We start from the raw sequence: 24,765 nt of genomic DNA, 5'->3' as shown, positions 1-24,765 counted from the left end.
ATATATTATGGATAAATTAATTGATATAATAGATATATATTCAGTTGGTACTCCATATTTGAGGGTTCCACATTTGTGGATTTTTTTAATGTTTTCTATTTGCAGACAACTGTGGATAGAAAATATTTTTTTTTAATTGCATCTGTGCTGAACATGTGCACTATTTTTCTTGTCATTATTCCCTAAACAATACAGCACAACGACTATTTACACAGCATTTACATTGTATTAGATATTATAAGTAATCTAGAAAGGATTTAAAGAATATGAGAGGATGTGTGTAGGTTTTATGCTAATATTACGTCATTTTATATCAGAGACGTAAGCGTTGATAACAGTTTGGCTCTGCATCCCCACCCAAATCTCATCTCAAATTGTAATCGTCACATGTCCAGGGAGGGACCTGATGGGGAGGTGACTGGATCATAGGGATGGCTCTCCTAAGCTATTCTTGTGATAGTGAGTGAGTTCTCACGAGAGCTGATGGTTTTAAAAGTGTTCCACAGCTCCCCGCTTTGCTTTCGCTCTCTCTCCTGCTGCCAAGTAAGATGGACCTTGCTTTCCCTTCACCTTCCCACCATGATTTTAAGTCTCCCGAGGCCTCTCCATCAACGCAGAACTGTGAGTCAATTAGACCTTCTTTTTAAAATAAATTATCCAGTCTCAGATAGTATTTTTACAGCAGTGCGAAATGGACAAATACAAGCATCCAATGGTGTTTGGTATTTGCAGGAGATTCTAGAACCAATCCCCAACATCTGTTAATCAAATATATGTGCCCATATATCTATAATGTATAGTTTAGTGTACCCAGTATAGGTGGAATTCAATAACTAGTGTCCATTTGTAGTAGTTGTAGTACTAGTAGTAGTAATAGTATGAGTGTACTGTAGAAAGGATAATAATTTGAGTTCTGAAATCAAGAAGACCTGATTTTGAGTCTTGACCCCACTACCTAATAGTCCTGTAAGCAGTTTTCTGGCCTGTAAAATGGAAAAACAAAAAAGATTCCTAACAGCCAGATTTTTATAAGGATTAAATTAATTCATATATGTAAAGTGTTTTGCATAAAACTATTAATATTACCATGTAACTTCAAAAATATGTCTGCAGATTCTGGACTGAAATAATGTTTTACCATTTGTTGTACCTCTGGGACTCCCTGATATGTAGGAGACGATTTATTAAATGGTTCTTTAATTGATAGATCATGTGTCATGGATCAGATATGGGGCACCATCACTCCCATTCCAAGCTACTTTTTTCCATATATCAAACCAGCAGTTTTAATTTGCCTAACTCTCTATTTTGATTGATGTGCGGCAGCCTTAGATTTGAATGCAGTCAATAAACTGTCACAGCTGGATTTGGGATACAGTTAGGGTACCCCGGCACTATTAAGATTAGCTTTCTGGAAAAATCCTCAAATGGAGGAGTACATAAAATGAGAATACTGATGTCAAACAAAATACATGACCAGTGTGATATTGGACAAATTGTTTACCTCTCTGGGCCAGTTTTGTTGTCTACAAAGTGGAAAAAAATGATTCCAGGGTCCTTTCATTCTTTAAAAATCCTCATGACTTTGTTAGAATTCCTCTCCTTCATTCACGTCTCCTTCTCTTTAGAGTTAACAGCTTTAGCCATTAGGTCTCTAATCTATCTCAAATTACTTCTTGATGTGGTGTGAGGTAGGGCCTCAGGTTATTTTTTATCCATATGCTTATCCAGTTATTCCAGTTCATTTGTTAAAATGATTTTCCTTTCTTCCCTGAATTGTCTTAGAGCTTTTGTAAAAAGTCAATGATCATTTATGTGTATATCTATTTCTGGACTCTGTTGTGTTCCTTTCATGCTTTTATCACTCCTAATGCAAATACCACCTCATACTTGTCTACAATATCCTTTATACAGTCTTAAAATCAGCTATTGTGGGTTTTTCAACTCTTTTTCTCTTTGAAAATTGCTTTGGCTATTCAATGTCCTGTGAATTTCTAGATACATTTTTAAACCATCTTGTCAATTTCTGCCAAAAAGTGTGTTGGGATTTTGCTTTGAATTGTTTTAGATTGATAGACCAATTTGGAGAAAATGAACATCTTAATAATAATATGTAGTATTCTAATTTAAGACATGGTATGTCTCTTCATTTATTAGGTCTTCTGCTATTTTTCTCATCAATGTTTTTAGTTTCTGGTAGAGGCATCTTGCATATCCTTTGTTGTAATTATGTCTAAATATTTTATATGTTTAATACTCTTAGAAATGAATTATTTCTCTTAATTTTATTTTACACCCATTTGCCATTGCTCAAATACAGAAATTTATTTGTATACTTGCCTTGAATCTTAGAAATTTACTACATAATTTTATTAGTTCTATCAGGGTATTTTTAAAGATTCCTTAGTATTTTCTACATAAACAATCATGTTACCTGTGAATAAAGATAGTTTTACTTCTTCCTTTCCAATCTTTATGACTTTCCTCTTTTTTACTTTATTGCAGTAGCGAGGGCCTCCAGTACAAAATGGAATAGAAATGGTAAGAGCAAATATCTTTGCTTAGTTCCTGATGTTGGGAGGAAGTATGCAATTTTTCCACACTAAGTATTTACTGGTCATTGTGTTTTGTTTTGCCTTTTTTTTGTAAGTCCCTTTATTAGATGGAGAATATTCCTTTTTATTCCTAGAGTGAGAAGTTATTTTTTAAAAAATTAAATGAATGTTTAATTTGACAACTGTTTTTCCTACATCTATTGTATCATTATAAAGCTATGCTCTATTAATTCTACTAATGTTGTGAATTACATTAATTGATATCTGAATGGTAGCTCAGTCTTGCATTCTTGAGATAAAAGTCCTTTGGTAATGCTATATTTTCTTTTTCATATTTTTGTATTTCATTTGTTAATATTTCACAATTATAATTATGAGGCTTATTCTTTTATTTTTATTTCTTATAATATCTTCATCAGGTTTGGCTATTGGGGTTGTGCTGGTCTTTTAAAAATGACTAGGAAAGTATACTTTTTTCCTCTCTTTTACCAAAAAAAAATTGTGTAAGAATAATATTACTTCCTTAAATGTTTTATAGGATTTAACATTGAAATCAATGAGCCTGAGGTATTTTTAAACAAAGATATTTAAATAAATTTAGTTTGTAATAGATAAAGAAATATACAGATCTTCTATTTCTTCTATTTTTTATAAGTGTTGGTAGTTTTGTGTTTTAAGCTATTTATAGATTTCATCTAATGTTGTTGATGGAAAGTTATGCATAATTTTTTTATCATTTCCCTTGTGGTTTTTTTCTTGATCCATGGGTTATTTAGAAGTGTGTTGTTTAATAGCCAAATCTTTGGGAGTTTGAGAACATACTATTATTATTTCTAGTTTATTTTTCTTGTCATCAGAAAACATACTCCATAATTATTTCAGTTTTTAAAGTTTATTGTGACTCGTTTTATACTCCAACATATGGTCTACTTTAATAAACATTTCATATGCACTTAACAAGAATATTTAATCATCAGTCATTGATGTACAACTTGTCTTTATCTTTACTGATTTTTCCTCATTATATAACTGACTGAAAGGTATTTTGAATGCTCCAACTATAATTGTGTCTGTGTGTTTCTCTCTTTAGAGGTGGTTGCTTTTGCTTCACATATTTTTAAAATCTCTATGATTAGATGCATATACATTTAGGATTGTTAAGTATTCCTAATGAATTGACCAGTTTATTACTTGTAAAATGTCCTTCTTTATCTCTGATAGTATTCCTTATCTTTAAGTCTACTTTGCCTGACATTAATATCGCCACACAAACTTTCTTATAGTTACCATTGTATGATACAGTTTCCACTCTTTTTACTTTCAAAGTCTCTGCATCTTTGTATTTAATATGCATCTTTTAGTCATTAGCGTATAATTGGTCCTTGTATTTTTCCCCAATTTGATTATCTCTGTCTCCTTATTTAACATTTATGTTTAATGGAATTATTGATACAGTTGGGTTTATGTCTACTGTTTTGTTATTTGTTGTCTATTTATCTTCTGTTGTAGATCTTCCTCTGTTGCTAATTTTCTGCCTTCTTAATTGAAAAGGTTAATTGAAGAGATTTTAGTATTCTCTTTTAATTTCTTTATTGTCTTTTAGCTATAACTTTTTTGTGGTTGCTCTAAGCTTACCAAATATATCAATAATTTGTCATAGTCTACTTATAGTTAATAGTGTATCATTTCACAGAAAATATAACTACCTTGCAACAACATAATTCTTTCTAATTATAGGAATTAAAAGAATGGTTCTTTGCCTATTGTCATATATTACATTTGCATGTGTTACAAACCCCACAATGCAGTGTTAACATTTTTAAACCATCAATTGTCTTTCAAAGAAATTAAGGGAAGAAGAAAATGTACAATTTACCCATGTGTTTGACATTTTTTATGTTCTTTGTTCCTTTCTGTACATCTAGATTTCATGTTTCATCTGCGGTCATGTCCTTTCAGCTTGAAGAACTTACTGTAGCATTTCTTATAATGCATTTTTGGGTTTTTGTTTTTGTTTTTTTTTTTTGGTTTTGGGTTTTTTTTTTTCTGACAACAGATTATCTTAGCTTTAGTTTATCTGAAAATGTTCATCGGCTAATCAAAATGTTGAATAAGTTTACTTAGATACTACTTTTTGAAAAATGATTCATATATTCTCCATTGTGGCAGAAACATTCATTCCTCACGTAATATCCATAACCTACTCAATTTATCAACACTCTTGCAGGTCATAAGTTCTTTAGATTGTTATATTCAGGAAAAACATTTAATAACACACATGAGATCCCTATTAGCCCTCTTGTCTTGCAATCAGGGAGGTCACATATTTAAAAATATTTCAACCACAGGATAGTGGAGATCAGCCTAGATCTGTTAATGACTGGTGGAGCAAAGTCCTTTCCTCTCCTCAGCCTGTGGTTTGTTCTGAGCTATATGGAGTGACCATGATATAAACTTTGGTTGCACAGTTTACCATTGAACAACACAGGCTTGAACCATGTGGGTTCACTTATATGCAAATTTTTTTCCAAAAAATATGTTGGAAAATTTTGTGGAGATTTGTGACAATTTGAAAAAATGCACAGATGAACAACATAGCCTTGAAATAAAAAAAGTAATAAAAAGGTAACTATGTCAAGAACACATAAAATATATGTAGGTAGTTTTTTAATCATTTACTACCATAAAATATATACAAATATATTATAAAAAGTTAAAATTTATTAAAACTTAGTCACATAAACCTAGACTGTACATGGTGCCATTCTTGATTGAGAGAAATGTAAACAAATGTAAAGATGCAGTATTAAATGATAACTGTGTAAAATTAACTATAGGGCATACTATACTATGGTAATAATTTCATAGCCACCTCCTGTAGTTATTTTAGTGAACTTGTGTGGCAAGTATCTGCATAAAACAATGTGCGAAGCTAATCATCTCCACGTGAGCAGTTCATTACTCCAGTAAATTGTGCATGAAACTAAAAAGCGATCTCTCATGGGTCTTGCATATTTTTCATGTTCAGTGCAATACCCTAAACCTTGAAAAACACCATGGTAATCATATAAAGTGCTCCTAGTGATACTGGAACTGCTCCCAAGAAGCAGAGAAACGTCATGAAATTACAAGAAAAAGAATTGCTTGTTATGTACCATAGATTGGGGTCTGCAATTGTGGTTGTCCATCATTTCAGGAAAAATGAATCCAGCGTAAGGATCATTGCAAAAGAAAAAAAAAAAGGAAAAGAAAGGAAATCCGTGAAGCTGTCACTGTAATTATGCAAGCAGGTGCAAAAATCTACTTTTTGCAAGTACCTTTTTTTGTCATATTGAAAATGCAACTTTTATGTGGGTGCAGGATTGCTATAAGAAAGACATGCCTATAGATTCTAATATGAATTGAGAAAAAGTGAAGTCATTACTTAAAGCAAAAGGAAAGTGATGGATCTAAAGCTGGAGAAATTAATGCCAGCAAAGGATAGTTTGATAATTTTAGAAAGAGGATTAGTTTTAAAAAAATCCAGATAACAGGAGAAGCAGCTTCTCCCAACCAAGAGGCAGCAGATGAATTCCCAGACCCTGTTGAAAAAATCATTGAGAAGAAAGGATATATGAATTGGTTTTTAATGCAGACAAAGTGTCCTATTCTGGGGGGAAAAAGCCACAAATGACATTTATTAGTGGGGAGATAAGTGAGCACCAGGATTTAAGGCAGGAAGGGGTGGGCTAACTCTACTGCTTTGGGCAAATGTAGTCCGACTTATGATCAGAACTGCTGCTTGATCTATAAAACTGCTAACCTCCCAAGCCTTGAAGGTAATAGAGAAACACCAGCTGCCAGTCTCTTGGTTGTACAACAAGAAGGCCTGGGCAATGTGGACCCCTTTTCTGAATTGGTCCTATTGATGCTTTGTCTTTGAAGTTAGGAAATATCTTGCTTATAAGGGACTATCTTTTAAAGTTCCTTTGATATTGAATAATTCCCCTGGCCACCCAGATGCCAAAGGCATCAAAGTTATATGCTTACCCCCAAACACAATATCTCTGATTCAGTCTCTAGATCGGGGTCATAAAGATCTTTAAGGCTCATTACACATGGTACTCTATGTTAACACCATGGAGGAGAACCCCGATAGAGAGAACATTATGAAAGTCTGGAAGAATTACACCACTGAAAATGGCACCATTGTTAAAAAAAAAGAAAAAAAATTAGCCAGGAATGCTATCCAACCTGAAGCAATAAATTTCTGCTGAAGAAAACTGTATCCAGATGTTGTGCATGATATAGAATTTACAGCAGAGTCCATCAAGAAATTCATGAAAGAGATTGTGGATATGATGAAAAAAGTTGGGAGGAGAAGTTTCAAAATACGGATCTTGGAAAAAAAATTCAAGAGCTAATAGACACCACACCAAAAGGAATTAAGAGAAGCCAACTTGATAGAGATAAGTGCTTCCAAACCAGTATCAGGCAACAAGGAAGAAGACATAGAAGAAGCAGTACCAGAAAATAGTTGACATTAGATGATCTGGCAGAACCAGCTCTTCCTTTTCCTCCTTCTCCTCAGCCTACAAAACATGAAGGTGACGAGGATAAAGACCTTTAGGATGATGTACTTCCACTTAATGAATAATAACTATATTTTCTCTTCCTTATGATTTTCTTAATAAGTTGTTAGCTTACATTATTTTAAGAATACAGTATATAATACATAGTACATACAAAAACATGCTAATCAATTGTTTTTGTTATTAGTAAGACTTTCAGTAAACAGTAGGTTGTGAGTAGTTAAGTTTTGGGGAGTCAAAGTTTATCTGTAGATTTTCAACTGTGTAGAGGCCAGCACCTATAACCCCTGCATTGTTGAAGAGTCAACTGTATTAATCTATTGAGTTTGGGAATAATTTATTACCTGCCTTAGCCTATTCTGACTGGTATATCTGCTTATTTTAAATTATATACTAAATTTTTACAAGAATATATGCTTTTTAGGATTTCTATTCTCTTCTATTGATCTATCTGTCTTTTCTGATATCAATACCAAACTCCTTTGATTTTTTTGTAGCTTTATAACACAAAGAGATGTTTGTTGGGGAAACTTACTGTCAGTAGTCTTTTTTTCAAAACTGCTTGGGTATTCTCAAACTTGTCATTCTTATGAGTCATCTCTAATTTAACTTTAATTGTAGTCCCAAAAAGAGCCCAAATGGGGTTCAACTTACAGATTACTTTAACTAAATTGAGACTTCTTATTCAAGAACATATTGGGTTTTTCCATTTTTCATCTTACTTACATCCCACAGTAAAGTTTTATAGTTTTGTCAACATATATTATTCATCCTTCATGTAAGTTTATTCCTGGGTATTTTATATTTTTCCTTGCTAAATGTACTAAATGACATATTTTTACCATTGTTTATTCTCACTAGTTATTTAAATTATATACTGTTGAATACAGCCTGTACTGGCTCTAATTACTGCATTGGAATCATCTACATGGCTAATTCACCATCCTGTATGATATATCTACATACAATTCATAGGATTATGCATTCTGTATGGCCTTGTTGATGACGCCACCAGAGTACAGAATAATTTTTGAAAACATTCTTTTGTTGTGTTGTTTAAAAATTGAAAGGGACCTTTGGATCACCTGGTTTACCTCTCCCATTTTTATATGAAACAATAAAGGCTATTTCAGAGCAAACACTTGAGTTCCAAGGCCATGCTGATTTCAATTTAACATGATTATTGAGCTCTTGCCATGTATCTGACTTCCTGATTCTAGGAAGCCCACAGCATGCCCCAACCATAATCTGAGATAGGCACAGAGTAGCAGCTCAATAAATGTTTGTTTGATGGATTTGATGGCTTTATTTTGAAATAACATGTCATTGCTAGGGGTCATTGCTCATCAGATTTATAGAAAGCAAACAGTACAAGCATGAAAGTTATTTCAGTGTGCTTTTCCATCAATTCATACTTACCACAAAGGCCTTTGTGAGTTTCAGAGGGAAAAATCTGCCTTTGCAACTGGAAAAATATAAGCCTGGCCATTTGGAGCTCCTGCAGGAAGTAGGTGAAAAGATTTCTTTTGCCTCTTGGGCTTCCTAAAGTATTTTCCATCTTACAATAAATTACACACGCTTCTCTGGCCCCAGGAGCCTAGTTTTCTAAGTTATTTTTTTAAACATGGCAGGAGTTTGCAGACAGCTGCCACTGGAAACATCTATGGCTTTATCTACTTCAATGAACAGCTGAGTACATTCAGACATAGCAACACTTTCCAAAAGGTTGCATCTAAGCCAAAGGAGATTAGGACAAGATTCAACTCATGAAAACAAGAGGTAGCACAAGTTAAAAATATAAATTGATTTGCAAGAGGCTAAATTAAGATCCATGGATAAACAAGTTAATTTGGCTTAGGGAGAAAAACTTGGATGCAGTCAAATATCTGGCCTTAATATTTATTATATAGTCAAGGCTAAGATCACATCGTTTGCAGCTCAAATCTCAACTTTGCTATTTACTGGCTGTGTGATCTTTTAATTTTACTTAACCTCTCTTAGCTTCAGTTTCCACATTTATAAAGTGAAGATAACTTTATATTTAAATAATTTCTGTGAGAGTTATGATGATTTTTGGTGAACACTTGTGCTCAGTAAGCTTCAGTTAAGTAACATAGACCCAAGGAAGGCAATTGAATATTATTACAGATAATGGATCTGACCTGGGAAACCAATAATTCTGCTCATGTTTTAATAGCTTAAGAGCCAGTTTTAAATCAACCAAAATTGAGAGTTTCCCTAAGCAATATCATTCAATTTAATTCAACTACATATAAGGCAGTATGCACAACATTATTGGTGACAAGAATGAAAAAGGCATGGTTTCACCTTTCAGAGAGTACTTGATCTAAGAGGAGGAATAGGAAAGTCACCTAGGAATACAATGGACTGTAACCAGTACCATATGATCATGAAATAACACCCTAATTCTAGAGGGAGAGTGATTACGTTGGTTGATAGGATCAGGGAAAGCTTCAAGAAGGAGGGGCATTTGTACTGAGTCTTGTAATCAACAGGGTTTTGAGAGAGGAAAAGACCGGAAATAATGTTGCTGATGGAGTAAGTAGAAAAAACTATGCCCAGACACAAGAAATGAAGGAAACTGAATATACATACATTCATTCATTTGTTTATTTGTGTGATAAATATTGGGTGTTTGGGGTTAGAAAATTAAGTTTGGTTGGAATCCTGAACATATGTGGGGAAGTCATGAATGCATCCTCCAACAGGTAGGTTGTAGCTCAGGTGAGGGGAACATACAGTTACCAGGCTATGGTGCCCTGTATGGGATGGGGAAGTCAGAGGAGGATATGTATGAATAATAGAGTCATCAGAAATGACTGAAGCTCTGCTTTTAAGATGATTACCCCCATAGGTTGGCGATTTTAAAGGACTCTTGGTGAGAGGTTATGAGGGCCTAGAGGGGAGGGGGAAATCAGAATATTTTGGAGGAACATTGGTTGGATTAATCACTGGTGGGACAGAGGCATAAGACCAAACTAAATGAAGTTTGTCACCTCTGTACTAAGAATATGAGTCCTGATCATGTGTATAGATCATGGAAGGGATGATGATGCTGACATCAAATGGACATGGTGGTTCTGAGGGGCACTATGGCACAACTTAAAGATTTGAAATAAAAGAAATTGCCAAGGGCTTAGAGAAGGGGAACAAGAGCAAAACCTGGGAGAATGCCTGAATTTGAGGAATAGAAAAAGAAATCAGTGGAGAAAAATCAGTTAGAGACACCAGAGAGGAGTTTGAAGAGTTCAGGTTCACCTAAGTGGAAGGAAATTTCAAGGAGTAGATGACAAGTGGCATTATAGCTTGTGGAGAAGTTGAGGATAGAAACTGAGGAAAAGTTAATGTTAAATGTACTGATTAGAAAAATCACTGTTGACCTTCAGGAAACCAGTTTTAGTATAGAGGTGAGGTCAAAAGGCAGAGCGTATGTGAATATGAGTCTTTAAAATGGTGCTTGGGAATTGATTGGTTTTGTTAGATTTGGCAGCATGCCCCGAATGGAGTTACAAGAAAAGCCCAGAGCCAATTTTATCTGCAATAATGAGCCCTTGAATGTGTTAACTGCTTGCATCCTTTTTGTTCAAAGTGCTTAAACAAAAGTTCTTTAATTCATATTACCTAATTTCCTAATTCACATTACCTAATTACCTCAAAACCACCTTGTAAGGCCAGGAAGTCAGGAAGCAGTTTCCTCATTTATAAAATGAAATAGAGACCTGAGATATTAAGCAATTTATGCCAGGTCACACAGCTAATAAAAAACAGTGGCAGGATAAGGACCAGGTCTCCTGTCTCCTCATTCAACACTACTTCCATTGCTCCAAACCAAATGTATAGGACTCTACTGCCAATAGGTCTCATCTTACCTGACAATGAAAGTTCGGAGACCACATACAAAGCCCGTATATAACAAAGAACACATAATAAATCATAGACAAGGAATATCTCTCTCCAGCACACTGGAAACAGGTGGATTAGCTTGAATTTGAACTTCTCAGCCAAAAGCCTCTGTGCAACGAGCTAACAATTTAAGTTTATTTTTCTCTCATCTTTTTTCCTGTATGTAGCAAGTCAAGAACTGCCATTGATTTTTTAGTGTCTTGATACACCTGTTGGCTTTTTAATCATTCACATAAAAGGAGCCAGTAATAAGCCCAACTTCGTGATTCCATCAAAAACCAATTATTTGTGAGTAATTGACATTGGAATTTTCACTGTTTTCTTGAGGTCTGCCAGACCCTAGAGACATACATTGTTAGTGGTGACAATAAACACTATGGAGTAGTCAGAGTCAGAAGGAGTAGGATGGCAGGGGAGCATACTAAGATGCTTTCCTAAGAAACGAGACTGTTTGACTTTGACCTATTAAAGCATAATTTCCCAGTTTCTGCTACTGCCTTCTCTTCTCTGTTCTCTAACCTTAGCCATGATAAATAGTCAATACACAATGATACAACATTCAAAAAATAATCAAGTAGGCCAAGATGTCCATGGATATCATATCCCTGTTCATCATGGATCATCTCAGGGGACAAGTACCTTTGCCTACAACAAGGAGATTATTCACTAGAGTCTTCTGCTAATTCCTGATACATGGGGATAAGATGTCATTATGTGGTCTAGACACACTGAGATTGATCTCTCATACTTCAAGAGGCCATTGGTTCCAAACTGATTGTCAGTTGTGTTTTCATCATGGATCTTGGTACAGTTTAGGGTTTTGTTCACTCTTATTGTCTTTAACAGGCCAGGTCTGAGGATTTTCAGTGGAAGTGGTTACTTGCTGGCCCAGGAGAGCTCTAAATTCAATGGTAGAAGATGCTATGGGATGAGACTTCTGGATAGTGAAGTTCCTTTTCTTCTCAGCACATCACCTGTTACCATGCTTCAGGTTCTGAAAGACATGAATCCTGGAGAAACATGACACCTTATGTAAACATATATTTATTATTATTTATTTATTATCTCATATTATAGCTCACCTCCTCAGAGAATCACATACGAACTTCAGGGATATTTCGATTTATTTACCCATGTTTTTTTAAGGCCTCTTTCTTCCCTAAGAGACCTTATATGGCTTGGTTGTGTCTCCACCCAAATCTCATCTTGAAATATAGCTCCCATAATCCCCACATGTCATGGGAGGGACTTGGTGGGTGGTAATTGAATCATGGGGGTGGCTACACCCATACTGTTCTTGTGATAGTGAGTGAGTTCTCACAAGATCTGATGGCTTAACAAGGGGCTTTTCCCTCTTTGCTCAGCACTTCTCCTTCCTGCCACCATGTGAATAAGGACATGTTTTCTTCCCCATCTGCCATGATTGTAAGTTTCCTGAGGCCTTTCCAACCATATGGAACTGTGGGTCAATTAAACCTCTTTTCTTTATATATTACCCAGTCTCAGCTATTTCTTCATAGCAGTATGAAAATGGACTAAAACAGTAAATTGGTACCAGGAATGGGGTGCTACTATAATATATCAAAAATGTGGAAGCAACTTTGGAACTGGATAACAAGCAGAGGTTGAAACAGTTTGAAGGGCTCAGAAGAAGACAGGAAAATGTGGGAAAGTTTGGAACTTCCTAGAAACTTGGAAGGTTCAGAAGACAGGGAGATGTGGGAAAGTTTGGAACTTCCTCAGGACTTGTTGAATTGCTTCAACCAAAATGCTGGTAGTAATATGAACAAAGAAGTCCAGCCTGAGGTGATCTCAGATGAAGATGAGGAACTAGTTGGGAACTACAGTAAAGGTCACTCTTGCTGTTTTTAGCAAGAGACTGTCAGCTGTTTGCCCCTACCCTAGAAATCTATGGAACTTTGAACTTGAGAGATGATTTAGGGTATCTGGCAGAAGAAATTTCTAAGAAATAAAGCATTCAAGAGGTGACAGAGCATAAAAGTTTAGAAAATTTGCCGCCTGACGATGCAGTAGAAAAGAAAAGCCCATTTTCTGGGGAGAAATTCAAGTTGGCTACAGAAATTTGCGTAAGTAATGAGGAATCAAATGCTAATCACCAAGACAATGGGGAAAATGTCCCCAGGGCATGTCAGAGAACTTCACAGTAGCCCCTCCCATCCCAGGCCTGGAAGAGGGAAAAATGGTTTCCTGGCCCAGTTCTAGGGGACCCCTGCTGTGTGCAGCCTCTGGAGTTGGTGCCCTGCACCCCAGCCACTCCAGTCATGGCTAAAAGGGGCCAAGGTACAGTTCTGGCAATTGCTTCAGAGGGTGCAAGCTCCAAGTCTTGGCAGCTTCCACATTGTGTTGGTTTTGTGAGTATGCAGAAGACAAGAATTGAGGTTCAGGAACTTTTGGCTGGATGTATGAAAATGCCTGGATGTTCAGACAGAAGTTTACTGCAGGGATGAAGCCCTCATGGGAGAACCTCTGCTAGAGCAGAGCAGAAGGGAAATGTGGGGTCAAAGTCCCCCACACAGAGTCCCCACTGGTGCACTGACCAGTGGAGCAAAGAAAAGAGGGCCACAGTCCTCCAGACCCCAGAATGGTAGATCCACCAACAGCTTGCACTGTGCATGCACCTGGAAAAGTCATAGACACTCAATGCCAGCCCATGAAAGCAACTAGGAGCGGAGCTGTACCCTGCAAAGCCACACAGGGCAGAGCTGCCCAAAGCCATGGGAACCCACCTGTTACATTAGCATGACCTGGATGTGAAACATGGAGTCAAACAAGATCATTTAGAACTTTAAGGTTTAATGGCTGCCCTATTGGATTTCAGACTTGCTTGGGGCCTGTAGCCCCTTTGTTTCGGTCAGTTTCTGCCATTTGAAACAGGTATATTTACCCAATGTCTGTACCCCTGTTGTATCTAGGAAGTAACTAACTAGCTGTTGATTTTATAGGCTCATAGGCAGAGGGGACTTGCTTTGTCTCAGATGAGACTTTGGACTTGGTTTCTTGGGTTAATGCTGGAATGACCTAAGACTTTGAGGGACTGTTGGAAAGGCATCATTGTGTTTGGAAATGAGAGGACATGAGATTTGGGAGGGGCCAGGAGAAGAATGATACAGTTTGGCTGTGTCCCAACCAAAATCTCATCTTGAATTGTAGCTCCCATAATCCCCACATGTTGTGGGAGGAACCCATTGGATGGTAATTGAATTATGGAAGCAGTTACCCCCATGCTGTTCTCCTGATATTGAGTGTATGTGTAAGTCTGAATGACTTTCATATTCTTTTTGTGCTCCTAGAACCTAATTTTTGGTTTTTGGAAAATTCAAAGAATGGAGAATCAAATCAAGAGATAGAAAACTTCATGCTATTCTGACATATAGAACTCAAACAATGTTGCTGAAAAATAAATATGACCACTTTCACCATAGATTTGAAGAGTATTTGCTATTTATTGATACTTTATAAGGATGGTGATGATGACAATGATAAAGGGTGTATCCTGAAGCAAAAGTAGTGTCAGCCCAACCTCACATGCTCTAAAAAAAAAAAAAATAAGAAGAAAGAACCACAGTCAGGGCGAGGACTGTGACCCCTCACTCCCTTCCCCTGGAGTTCCACCAATATGGTGGCCTTGAATTCCATGAGGAAATGCTCCCTCCTGAGGAGCAATGAGAAGAAAATGTGTGGTTGATGCCTAGGAGAGGAAATTTAAATTTGGAATACTAGTATCTGTGAACATGCACATTCAAGCAACTAAGTAATGACTAGCTGACAAGCACCAGTGTATGTTTGAAGAATTATAGTCAAGGATCCTAATGAAATTGTTTTTACTCCTATTCCTGGGAAAATTGAATTAACTCCAATAAGAGTAAATCTGTAGATTTAGCCCATAGAAGGCAGCTAGCTTTCTTGCAGAAATCAGGGTTTTTCCTTCTGAACTTCTCCCAGAGTGTTCTCTATTTATGGGGAGTCTGTCTGGGTGAATATCGCAGCAGCATGTTTACTGCTGTGTATCTTGTAGATACATCCCCAAAGTACTTTTCCAGCTATGACTTCTATTGGTTGCAACAAATCTGTGATAAAAGTCAGATGTTTGATGAAGAGCCTGTGGCACAGATAAGTTAAGCCATTTTTCAGAGCTTGCACAGCTGCCGAGTTTAGTGATAGACCTGAAATTGGACCCAGTCCCTTCTCTACCAGCCTGGCCTCCAGATGGCAGCACATGGTGAGTGCTCACAAATAAGAATAGTAAAGAATGACTGTTGACTGGGGGCGGTGGCTCACACCTGTAATCCCGGCACTTTGGGAGGCTGAGGTGGGTGCATCACGAGGTCAGGAGATCAAGATCATCCTGGATAACTGGGTGAAACCCCATCTCCACTAAAAAAAATACAAAAAAATTAGCCGGGCATAGTGGTGGGTACCTGTGGCCCCAGCTACTCAGGAGGCTGAGGCAGGAGAATGGCATGAACCCAGGAGGCAGAGCTTGCAGTGAGCAGAGATCGCACCATTGCACTGCACTCCAGCCTGGGTGACAGAGCAAGACTCTGTCTCAAAAAAAAAAAGAAAAAGAAGAAATGACTGTTTCGTCACTGATGTGGATTACTTTTTCTTTCCAATGAACATAGTGATGAGAGCAATCACAAAAGCATTGATAAGCATCTTCTTCTGAGGCTTTACCAATTATTCATGTTATTCATAACCAAGATAGAGCAAAGCAAATACATAGCTTCATTGCTACCACTTATTATGTGCCTGCTGTATCCATTGAAATGTAATATACATCATACACATGTATTTTTGCTCAGTTATTACTTAAATTTGTAAGGAAGATATTATTCTTCCCATATTACAGATGAAGAAACTGAGACCCAGAAAAAAGAAATAACTTGCTTTCATGTAGATGTAACTATGATGTGTCTGAGTCTGTATCATACATGATTCTGCATTCATGTTGGACCCTACACTTACCTCACCAGTGGAGTCATTAAGAACCTAGCCCACAGGAGACCACAGCTGCTGTCAAGCAGGTGTGGCTGTTAATTTGCAATTTCCATTGTCCCTGAGCTATTTCGAGGAAAAAACCAGGAGGAGACAGCTTTCACTACACCTATCTTTGCCTAAAAATTACTACAGGCTTTGGCATGATCAGAGCATGTGTCTTCAGCAAATGTGTAACCTGCCTTTGTGGTTCTACATCTGAACACAGCTGTGAAAAGTATAGCCTGCAGCTTGGATCCTTGGCCTCTGGTGGAGTGTCCTTCTCATTCCTGGTAGGTACCAGTGACTCCACGCAACATTTCACCTTATTTTATTTTATTTTATTTTTTGAGACAGAGTATCACTCTGTCTCCCAGGCTGGAGTAAAATGGCATGATCTCGACTCACTGCAACCTCCGCCTCCCAGGTTCAAGCGATTATCCTGCCTCAGCCTCCCAAGTAGCTAGGATTACAGGCACCTGCCACCATGCCTGGCTAATTTTTGCATTTTTAGTAGAGATGGGGTTTCACCATGTTGTTCAGGCTGGTCTCAAACTCCTGACCTCAAGTGATCTGCCTGCTTTGGCCTCCCAAAGTGCTGGGATTACAGGTGTGAGCCACTGTGCCCAGCCTCATTTCACCTTCTTTAAACTTGGTTTCAAGGAAGGCATTACTCTCATTCTCATCAGTGTAAAATTTTCTGCAAGGAGTTAGAAGAGTTACTCTTTTCCTAAGGAAATGGATGTGACGGGGAGACAAGCATGCTGCCACTTTAGTGAATGATGGCAGTTCTAGGCATTGGTAGGACAAGCTGTTTTTTATATTATCATTAACCCAACATTTCCTTGAATGTATATCTGCACATAGGTAATTTGAAATAATACCCAACAGGAAAAAAAAAAATAGAATTAACCAGACTAAAAACATGGACCCTAATCTGAACAAAATCCAGTGATTATATTTTATTGACTAATAAAAAAAAATTAAATGTTTAAGTTTTTTGTGGTCATTTTTTATCACTCATAAAGATGGCCCCTAGGCAGTCATGTTTATGGTTTGCACTTGATTAAACATTGTGGTCGCTTGATCCAAGCTGAGCCAATCAAGTTCCTCCTCCTGGTGAGCTGGAATCACAGTTAAAATCCTATTCAAATGTAGGTTTCTCTCTTGACCTCGGGGTTGGGATAAGGCTGTCTGCTGACACAGTGAGAAATCCAGTCTGCAGTGGGAGAAGGGATGGAGCGGAAAGCAGGAATGAGACACTAAGAGTGTGTCTTCCCTAAGTTCTGGGACTTTGCCTTTTCCTGGCTCCAAATCCTTTGAGCCCAGGGCTCCATGAGATGCTCCAATTTCTGTGTAAAGACCAACCAAAATATGGTGGAAGTGCAGAGGGAGGCATCGTTTTCTTAAACTGGATTTGTTAGCCACATTATGTAGTTTCAAAGGACAGAACTATGAGATAGTGGGAAAAACTGGTCAAAATATGTTGATGCCATGAAATGTTGAATCCCAGTGCCATTATTTGGCCAATTTATTTCATCTTTCTGAGGTTCAGTATCCCCATTTATAAATGAGGAATATGTTTCCAATCTTATAGGATTTTTGTAAAAATTAACTCATATATGTATAGTAGGTGGGTCTAGCTATAACGATTAGACCTAGTACCTGGAGAAAAGTTACAGGATGGGCAAAGGTCATACCTTGGAAGGTCTTATGTGCCAGGCTAAGAAGGTAAAACTTTAAATTGCAGGCAACCAAGTAATTAAAGGGCTTTGTAGAGAGGAAAGACATGGCTAAATTTGCCTTTAAAGGAGATCACAGACAGAGTACTGAGCAGTGAGATTCGGAGAGGACACAGGAAACAGAAAAAAACAGGGACCTGTAGTAGTGAGAAGGTTGTGGCTGAAGTCCAGGGTATTAATTATGGAGGCCTGGAAGGAGCAGCTGGCATGGGGTTTAGAACGTGGGAGACAACATTCTCCTAGTTCTCTCAGATACAGAGTGCATTTATGAATGGAGTTAACTGAGTTCTTTCTATTGCATGGCACCTGCAGAGAGGGTTGTTGAGTTTCATTGCTGTTATTTTTTAAAGTTACCTGTCTGTGAAGTATACCACAAGGGAGCAAGTGTTTTGTATGTTAGGACCTTGGCAGATAGACATCAGAATGTCAGGGAAGTTTCGGACAATATCACTATTGTCTTTAATCCCCAATTATAGGATGAAAAATCTCTTTATTCAAAATAAACCTCAAATAAAGCCCCACATTATCCATTATAGCGCAGAACCGAAGCATCACTGTTCTTTGTCTAAGAAGGTATGATATATCAAAATCCATATGTCAACAAGGAGAATAACTGTTAAGGGTCAGGAAGAATCAGAGGGGACTGGTGGCTTTATCTTTTGGGGCACATTGAAGCAGTTTCAGAACCCCAACTTTTTCAGGTACCATCTGTGACCTCGTTGTTTAAATGTGAGCTCTCCAGAGAGCAACAAAAGGAAAGATAAAATGTTCCAGTTGCCCACAATTAGTTTAGAAATTCAATAAATATATATGTGTTAAGCATGTGACTCTCTCTTTTTTTTTTTTTTTGCCTGTGCTTATTCTAATTATAGTTGGGAGTCAGGAGCAAAGAAAAAATTTAAGTTTTATGGAAATGCTTAATTTACAGGATGCAAGTGAAACTCTTTACAACAGTTTTGGAATTACAATAAAAGATGAGATGTTTCCAAGAATCTGTGCAGCAAACTGAATACATCAGTCTCATCTGACCCGCTGCCCTTCTCCACACCTACTCGTGTGGTTCCTCACTTCCAACACATACAGATCATTTTAGACATTGTGCTTAACACCTTAGTACCTCTTTGGGTCCAGTGGGGATAAGATTAAAGGGGGACACCTTCCTCCTTCTGAATTCTAATACCTGGAATTATTTTCTTGAGAATAATGAGATTTAATGCTATAATTTCTATGTGAATGTGCTGTAGATGGCAGATATTATAAATATGCAGAATATTCCTTAGAATACAATCATAAGAAAATACACATTTTACCTTCTGTGGCTTTTTTTTTTTTTTTTTTTTTTTTTTTGACAGAGTCTCACTCTGTCACCCAGGCTGGAGTGCAGTGGTGTGATCTTGGCTCACTGCAACCTCCGCCTCCCAGGTTCAAGCAATTCTCCTGCCTCAGCCTCCCGAGTAGCTGGGATTACAGGCATGTGCCACCACACCCAGCTAATTTTTTTGTATATTTATTAGAGACGGAGTTTCACCATTTTGGTCTCGATCTCCTGACCTCATAATCAGCCCACCTCGGCCTCCCAAAGTGCTGAGATTACAGGCGGTGTGACCCACCTCACCCGGCCTACGTTCTGTAGCTTTTAAGTCCATAGATCATCCCAATACCTTGACAGATAATAGGTTTTGCAAGACAGCTCTGGGGATTTGGTATCCCTAGGCTTCAGCACATATTAATTATTCATCCTGTACAAGATACCTAACTTGCTCTCTTTCAGTTTCGTCAACTATAAAATGGGGATAATAATGGTACCTACAACACAGTCATGGGGTTGGGGTGAGTTCATTAACAATTCAAGTAAAGGGCTCTATCATTATTATAACTATTACCATGATTATTTTTGTTTCTCAGAAACCAAGTGATAATGAAGATAGGAGAAAAGGTCTTGAGATTTCTCCAAAATACAATTTAGTATGATGGTTCTTTACATCCAAGATTTGTTGGTGTCCCACATGAACAGCTTTGAAATGCCTATTCTGCTTAGCTTTGCAGACAATCACAGCTCTCTCCCTTCCCAATTCCTCCTCTTAGTGGCTCAAAGCTGAACTTGAACTCTGTGTAGAGGATTTCCTGTGAAGGAAACAAGGATAGGCTGGAGGCAGATGGCATGAACCCACATCCTGTTTCTGCTACTTGGACAAGTTCTTTAGCCTCTCCAAATCCTTACTTTGTCCTCTCTAAAGCAGGATTAAAGATGTCCACCTAGAGAATTGTTGTGATTAGTAGATTGAATGAAAGGATAAATGTAAAACAAACGTAAAATGTCATCATGGTAGAAAAAAGGGCAATGTGTTTCCTTCCTAGCTGACCCTGAAGACACCTGTCTCAAGAGATCCTCCCACCTCAGCCTCCTCAGTAGCTGGGACTACAGGTGCATGCCACACAATGCCTGGCTAGTGTTTTTATTTTTTGTAGAGACGGGGTCTCTCTGTGTTGCCCAGGCTGGTGTCAAACTCCTGGCCTCAAGCAATCTTCCCACCTTGGCTTTGCAAACCTCTAAGATTACAGGTATCAGCCATCATGCCCCGCCTGTGGTTCACTTTTTAAATGAAACCCTTTCAGATTTAATAGGGAGAGAAAATATCCTCTCTTTTCCCTGTTCATATGGACAAACTCAAGCCCAAGCTAAAATCAGTGAAAGATCAGTCAACAACAACAAAAAGTTGTGGGTTTTTATTGATGTTTCTTTTTTATAAATGTGAACCTAGGGGGACACAGGCTGCCTTTTAAATCTTTATCCATCTAGAGTCTGCCTATCTTGTGTTAGAAGTACACACAATACAGTTGGATAAATTTTAAAAATTACAACATTGTAGCAAAGGGAAAAATAAGGATGAGAAAATGAAAGAGCATAAAACATGTATAGCATAAATTGTTAGTGGAGGACCACAAATTTAGTTTCATACTTCCAAGTGAGAGGAAGAAAAAATGACCAGTTGTGAGATTTATAGCATGCATAAGATGAAAAGCCAGATATTCTGGTGAGATGTAGCTGTCCCTGGTATTGGGATTGGAGACAGATTTTGCCCATATGTCCTTATGAGGGAAGAAATCTTCACAACTTTTCAACTAGACTCCTTCCATCCAGTCGTGTCCAGTAAATCCATCTCCCACTAGAAACTTAAATTATCTTCTCAATGAACAAAGTTTGTATCATTCCCAACTTAAAATCTCTAGCCCCCCCCCCCTTTTTTTTTTTGATGGAGTGCAGTGGTACAATCTCAGCTCACTGCAACCTCCACTTCTTGGGTTCAAGCAATTCTCCTGCCTCAGCCTCCTGAGAAACTGGGATTACAGGAGTAAGCCACCACGCCCAGCTAATTTTTGTATTTTTAATAGAGACAGGATTTCACCATGTTGGCCAGGATGGTCTTCATCTCTTGACCTAGTGATCCACCCACCTCAGCCTCCCAAAGTGCTGGGATTAAATGCATGAGCCACCACGCCCAGCCAGCTATCTTTTTTGTGCTCAAAAGCAATACAGAAATATTGCTTCTGAGAGGTGTTGTGCTGGTAAATGTTTAACCATCAGTTCTTGGAAACAGACAGGGGGCCTGACTTTTAGCACTTGCCAGTTACTGAAGTATAAGTAATCCTAACATGGCCAACTTGAAGCTACCAAAAGTGGATTGGAAATAATTTCCACTATACAGATATAATAGATATAAATAACTTCAAGAACCTAGATAATAGTAAAGTCAGTAGTTAGGAAGTGATAAGTTTTAAAGATTTTTAAAAATATGATTTACTTAGTCATAAGTTTATATAATTAAATATTTTTTAGAGAGTGAGAGATGAGATTTCACTGTGTTGCACAAAGCTGGCCTTGAACTCTGGGCCCAAGCAATCCTCATGTCTCAGCCTCCTGAGTATCTGGGACTACCTGGGCAGCACCACACCCAGCAACTTAATTTTTAATAATAACTGTTGAACAATAGCTTGAAAAATTTCTATTTAGCAACTGACTCTGTTGAACTTTTATCAAGCTGGCTGCAGCACATCGCAGGGGCTGAAGCATCACAAGATCTGTCCCCAGCTGTCTTCTCCAGGATCATCTTTGGCTACTTGCTCTCTCATACCTTCTGCTCCAGACATTCTGAAGTACCACAAATAATCTAAGCTTTTCCTTAGATAATAATCAGAGCTTTTGTATACACTGTTCCTTTTGACTGGAATTTGTTGACTAACTCCTCCTTGTCCTCCAGATCTCCATTTACAATGTTTCACTCTAAGAAGTCTTCTTTGCCACTATAAATTGGTGTGGTGATTGTTTGGAGAAGAATTAATATTGCACAATCCTGATTTTTGTCCTGATTCCTGGTGGTAATCTCTAAGTCCTTGGAAAGTTCTGCCTGATAGGAGTGTCTTTGTTTACTTGGGCCACACCTAATAGTGTAAGTTAACAGTGCGATTTACAATGAGGGCTTTGGATCACCATGGGGTGTATAGACTTGACCTCCATAGAGGATGAAAATTAAGGTCAGGAACATGAATAGTCAACCATATCTATGTAACTGAGCCCCAATAAAAACTCTGCACATCAGGGCTCAGGAGAACTTTTCTGAGGACACTAATACTCCATATGTATGGTCACACATTGCTACTGGGAGAAGTTTGCAATGTCTGTGATTCCACTGTTGGGGGGCAGGAACAATTGGTAGCTGGCATTTGGAATTCTCCTGAACCTTGCCCCATGCACTGCTTCCCTTGGCTGATTTTCGTCTGTATCCCTTTGCTATGATAAGCCATAATTATGAGTAAAACAGCTTTCTGTGAGTTTTGTGAGTACTTCTAGCAAGTTATTGATCCTGAGGTGGTCTTAGAGTCCCCCAAACTTTCAACTGGTGTCAGAAGAGAGGGTAGTTTTGGGGACTCCCAAACTTTGGGAACTCTCAAACCTTTTAAGTGCTTTCACTCACTGTAATGTATGTACCACCCTATGAAGCATTTTCCTGCTTACCTGTCTGAGAATGGGGACTGTGCCTTGTTCACTATTGCATCCCTAGAACCTAAACCATGGCAAAATGTGGTCACTCAAATATTGGTAGAATGAGTTTAACAGACAATATTATCATATTGCTGTAATAATCACACATTTGTTCCTTAAAATTATTTTTATTTTTACATGAATCAACTAAATTGAAAAAAAAATGACTGATGACCACTCAATAAAACCAATTTCATAAGCAGCCAAGAAGCACGTCTTTATGACTCTCTCACTTTGATAATTTCATTTCATCTAATAATAATATTTTGATCATAGATGAATGCAAAATTATTTTTCAGGTAAGGTTTCTTCCAACTGACCTTATGATGAAAATTACATTGAAGAATATGATGTCTTGTTTTCTAGGATATACCTGGAGGATAGATTAAAGGGTTGCTCCAGGAGCTTCATAAGCCAGCTGAGTCCAGGATAGGATTAACATCAACCTGGGAAAATACACACATTCAACCAGAATACTTGGCCGAGTAGAAGCCTACTTCAAGGCTGGCCAGAGATAACCAGCTTTCTTTTGTTAATTCTAGATGAAAGTAAAAAGATCTGAGAACGTAATCTGAATCTACTGCAGAGAATACAATCAAGTCCCTTTGCCCTGTAAATCAATGTATTCAACTGCAGAATGAGGATAAGAATATTCACTTTGCTTCACAAAATGTTGTGGAGATCAAAGGAGACGATAAGCATAAGAGCTTTGGAAATACTAAAGCATGTACACAATTTTGCTTTTTCTCTTACTGTTCACATATGAGAGACCCGATGCCACCTGGACACTTGCTTAATAGTGTTTAAGACTGTTAATTAGTCTAAAGAAAACAGAAACAATGTATCATCTAAGTTTACAGGTAGCAGGTCAAAACTGTGGCTTAATGGCAACAACCAATTTTTATTGAGTACTCACTGGACACTGGGCCAACCACTTCACATTATATCATTTTATCCTCACAACTCCTCAGGGTACATATATTGTTATCCTCAACTTATAGATGAGGAAACTGAGGCTCAAAGGTATGACATAACCTTGTCTGCGGTCACATCATCAGTAATTAGAAGAGATGAGACTCCAGCTCAACTTGTCTCTGTGAAGTCCAATCTCTTACCAGTATGCAGATATACCCCTCTGTGGAAGGACTTGGAGAGGGAATACGTGATGAGTGAATTTTTGGTCATTGTGCAGCTATGATTAGAGATTTAGCCATAGCTCTCACCATATTCACATGAGAGCTAGAAGGGATAAAGAGAGGTGTTGTATGAATATTTTAACATGAAATGTAACTTCTTTTACTAACCATAACAAATACCACAACTCCCATTTCAGATTGGACCCCAAAGATGTGATAAGATTGCCCACAGGAAGCTTGCAATTTAGGTTTATTTTATAATCCATTTGAATAGGGTGATGAGATAAAACTAATTCATGACAACTTGTTCTCAAATTGTGAATTTTGGGGAACATTTCCAGTATTCATTAGGTCTCAGATTCACACTTTCACCTGTGTGTTTAAGAGCTGTTTTATTAATTCCTAGAGCAGGAGAATGAAATATATGGAAGAATTGACTTTGTCTCCTTTGCCTCCTAAATTTGCAATTTTTAATGTCAATACAGTAAGTTGAGAATGGTTGTCAGGAGTCTTCTTAGTCCCAAATCCCCTCCCTGTTAAATCTCTTGTCTTTTTTATGCTTATTTGTTCTTCATGATGAGTTCTTCTCAAATGTGAATCCTGTTTTAACTGTACTGTATATGGACTAGGCTTTGTTAGAAAGAGGTTCCTCCTCATCATCTATAATAGCTTTCTTGGTCAATAAATACTAATACTGACCCTATTTTAAGGCCAGTATACCCTGAATGCCTCTGAGCTTAATGCTACAGAGACTTTCAGTGAATTTCTGATGTTCAGCATAAAAACTTAGCTAGAGAGAAA

At 37.6% G+C, this 24,765-nt stretch overlaps 2 long non-coding RNA genes across 2 annotated transcripts in view; one reads left to right on the top strand and one right to left on the bottom strand.

Moving 5' to 3' along the window:
• Nucleotides 1-24,765, top strand: part of LOC105466180 (uncharacterized) — a 119,533-nt gene that overhangs the window by 88,971 nt on the left and 5,797 nt on the right. The window lies entirely within an intron of this gene.
• Nucleotides 8,404-24,765, bottom strand: part of LOC105466179 (uncharacterized) — a 66,679-nt gene continuing 50,317 nt past the window's right edge. The window contains exon 3 of the long non-coding RNA XR_978029.2: nt 8,404-12,060. This is a non-coding gene — a long non-coding RNA (uncharacterized lncRNA). The remainder of the gene's footprint in view (nt 12,061-24,765) is intronic.

The sequence above is a fragment of the Macaca nemestrina genome, chromosome 9 (assembly GCF_043159975.1).
Source record: "Macaca nemestrina isolate mMacNem1 chromosome 9, mMacNem.hap1, whole genome shotgun sequence".
NCBI lineage: Eukaryota > Metazoa > Chordata > Mammalia > Primates > Cercopithecidae > Macaca > Macaca nemestrina.
This window is presented reverse-complemented; position numbering and strand designations above follow the sequence as displayed.